Consider the following 3,988-nt stretch of genomic DNA (forward strand, 5'->3'; position numbering starts at 1 on the left):
ACAGGAAGTGGAATTTACTGAATTGCTATTTAAATAAATTCAACACAGTAGTACAGTTAATTCACCATGGGAAATATTAATTAATTTAAAAATAATCCAACATCCTAAAATATTTGGTACCTTAATTCAAAATAAATTCAAATTCAGCATTTGAATTGAAAGTTGGCATTCTCTGTTCAATTCGTAATGCACAGTTGACAGAAAACAAGAATTCAACAAACCATTCTTATACATCCTCGCAAGCACTAGTATTCCTTTCAGGAAAAGCAAATGTTTTTTTTCTTATGAACCTGATAAAATTTTATGTCTAAAAGGAGAAATTATTATTTCATGTTCTTCCCAAACAACCACTGTACACAGAATTGAGATTCTAAAGGTAAAAAAACATTAGATTTAATTAACAGAAATACAGATAGCACACTCCCAAATGCATTACACCACATACTAACAATGACACACACACATTTCACAACTTTTTTTTTTTTTTCAGCAAAGGAATTGTGCACTCCAACTGTCATCAGCAGCTGTCAATGTCCTCAGAACACTGAACGCTGGGTATCTGAATTATGTTGAGAGTGTACGACTTATTACATAATGATCCCTGATACAGACAGCACTACATTAATGAAAATTTTTGAAAAATCTTTGTTTTTCAATCTATGCATCTAATCTACCCGCTCACCCACCCAGAAAGATTGCAGCGATACAGAGCTAATGAACAGAAATGCACATTATAAATTAATAAATTGTTATGTGGAAAACACTTCCTGTGGTCCTGCTTATTTGATTTTTGTTCTTTTCGACATTTTGCATGACCATAAGTAGCTAAACTTACACATGTACTGCAAACACGGTTGAACATGAGATGTTACACACAGGATCGCTTAGGTCAAACTTGGTGTCGCAGAGCTCTGGAGTCTCGTGCCTCCTCTCTTGGGGTATTTGACAAACTGACACCCCCTTAAATCGAGTGTCAACCACAGTCTGTCAAATACTCTAAGAGAAGAGTCTAGATCAGAGAGAGACCGGTAGATGAGTGGATAGACCTGGAGAGATGAGAAAAAACTATTTTAAAGCATGTTTAAAACAGGAAGATCTGTCCTTTGCGCCGCTCACTCCTCCCTCTTTTCCTCCACCCGTTCGGCAGATGTACTCAAACAAACTAAATAATCAATGATTCTTGATTTCTTAGAAAGCTTTTTCAGAATCAACACAAAAGAGAGTCCTTGAGTGGAGAACAGCGTCCGGCTCAAAATATCAGGTATAATTATCAGTGAAATGATTAAAAAAGGATCGAAAAAAGAACCAAATCCTATGAAAGACCTTAAGCAAAGTTAAAATTTTGGATTATTTAATAGAGATGTTTCTTCCCCCACCATGCATCTCTCTGTTTCTCTCTACTTATCTTCCATTTTTAATTCTACTTTCTTGTTTTATCTTTCTAGCCTGGATGAGAAGATGTTCAAACCTTTCTTGCTTCTGCAGTGGTTGGATCTGCATGGCTCCTCGCGTTGGCCCGGTGCCGCTTCCACGGGGACGTGTGCTCTCCGTGGCACACATGTGTCATGCGCCGATGAGTGTTTGTGTGAAGCGGACAGCATGTGTGTGATCACTAATAAGCCACCAGCATGAGGAGGAAGTAAAAGGGGGAAGATAACACGAAGGGTTTAGAGCAGGAAATATCTGGAGGTTAAGAGACAAAACTGTGTGTGTTAAAGTAGTTGTGAAATATTAAAAAAAAGTTCTGAGTTTGCAATACCAGCCACAAACTCTCCCGCCAAATTACTCCACAAACTGTAGTCCTGTGTGTGTTGCATTGTGTTGTATTATCAGTACCTTTTACATTTAGTTTATTTCCTAAAACACAACACAGTGCAATACGTAATTCAAAAATGGGTGAAACATCTGTGAAAAAACAATACAGAGAATTCATATTAACCTGTTAACACTGTATATTGTGCTGCATTTTTAAAGACTTGTCATACATTGTGCACAATCTTCAGATGTGTCTAATAGAATGGAAATAGGACTCAATTTGGACTCTAAGGCAAAAAAGTGTCTATGATTGAGATGCATTCTCGAGTGTGTGTGTGTGTGTGTGTGTGTGTGTGTGTGTGTGTGTGTGTATAGTGTGACATATTTCATTAACATTAACGTGAGCATTTTATGACCCAAGACACAAGCACATGCACATTCGCTGGGTGAGGAAAGTCAAGTCAAGTCACCTTCATTTATAGCGCTTTTAACAACATAGATTGTTTAGCAGCTTTACAGTGATAATAGGAAATTAAAGTAACAGAGATTGTTTTGGCTTTACAGCAGCTCTTGAATAAAGTTATTGTCCAGCTAAAGTTGGTTTTGATTGATTCACTTCCGTCGCAATTTTATTTATTTATTTATTTATTTATTTGCAAGGACAGTGCATATTAACATAACAGCTCAACTGTAAAATATGCCAGAGTTAGCCAAAAGGCTAGTTTTCATCTGTAGTCCTAGGCCAGATGTACAATAGGCACCATAGAAATAAGGATCATTAGTTATTAACTTAGGGGCCGCTTACACAACACCGTTCTAACAGAAAACCCTTAAGTTCTCTCTGCGCAAACTTTAAAAACGTGAACCTGTGAGAACGCTGATGGCGTGCACATGCGTATTACGAGTTCAGTCTATAGGTATGCGCGTTTGAATATATGTGTGCGCAGACGTGTAGTGCGCAGGCGTGTAGTCCTTCCCTACAAACCAACCCTCAAACAAACTACTTGTCTGGCCTTAAAATTTATAATACAGAATTTTTATCGCTTCCGCGTAGCTACGTGAACCGGAATTATCCCGACAACGTTTAATGTTTTATCTGTACAGAGGTAAAGGGAAGGGAAGGAGGCCTTCAGAGGGAGAGACAAGTTGACACTTCAGGACTGCGTTGTCGTCATGTCCAGGCACAGGTCCTTCATCAGATTTGGATACGGCCTGGATCCGGTGGACTGCGGTAAACCTCGGGATAAACAGAGAGACTAATATTAGCGTAGACGCCATTCTTCTTATGATGTAACGAGTACATCAGGATTTATGGGAAGTGTTCCCGGGTTCCGGCTGACCTAATTTATGCAGCCTAACATTGAATTATAGAAGTCTACAATGTGTTATGTGCATGCTATAGGCAAAAGAGATGTGTTTTTAGTCTAGATTTAAACTGACAGAGTGTGTCTGCTTCCCGGACAATGTTAGGAAGACTGTTCCAAAGTTTTGGTGCTAAATAGGAAAAGGATCTAACACCAGCAGTCGATTTTGATATTCTAGGTATTAATTTAATTTAGGCCGTTAATTTTGTGAATTGGTAAGTTTTGTCAGGGTGTGAAGAAATATAGAGCTGAGTATCATCAGCATAACAGTGAAAACTAATGCCATGCTTCCTAATGATATCTCCTAAGGGTAGCATGTACAGAGTGAACAGCAACGGTCCTAGTACTAGAACTAGGACTTTTGATCGATATGACATTTCTTCATTTACTGCTACAAACTGATTACAGTCAGATAAGTATGATTTATGATTTACCATGCTAATGCAATTCCACTAATCTATTCAAGTCTATGGGTCTATTTAAAAGAATGTTATGGTCAATAGTATCAAATGCAGCACTTAGATCGAGTAACACTAATATCGAGATACAACCACGATCAGATGATAAGAGCAAATCATTTGTGACTCTAATGAGAGCTGTCTCAGTACTATGGTACGGTCTAAATCCTGACTGAAAATCCTCGCAGATATCATTTCTTTCTAAAAAGGTAGATTCAAGATTGGCCTGTAATTGACTAATTCTGTAGGATCAAGCTGCGTTTTTTTAACAAGCGGTTTAATCATAGCCAGCTTAAAAGTTTTTTGTACGTACCCTAATGACAAAGATTAATTAATGATAAGAGGATCTATGACCTCTGGAAGCATCTCTTTCAATAGCTTAGTCGGTATAGGGTCTGACATACATGTTGT

At 37.9% G+C, this 3,988-nt stretch overlaps 1 long non-coding RNA gene across 1 annotated transcript; it reads right to left on the reverse strand.

Annotated features, from left to right (window-relative positions):
* Positions 1-362: 362 nt before the first annotated feature.
* Positions 363-1,608, reverse strand: LOC311083111. Its single transcript, XR_014606208.1, has 2 exons — positions 1,469-1,608; positions 363-1,046 (listed from the first exon to the last, which is right to left on the reverse strand). It is a non-coding gene; the product is annotated as an uncharacterized lncRNA (long non-coding RNA).
* Positions 1,609-3,988: the final 2,380 nt, after the last annotated feature.

Source organism: Abramis brama (genome assembly GCF_963993115.1).
Source record: "Abramis brama genome assembly, chromosome: 5".
Lineage (NCBI taxonomy): Eukaryota > Metazoa > Chordata > Actinopteri > Cypriniformes > Leuciscidae > Abramis > Abramis brama.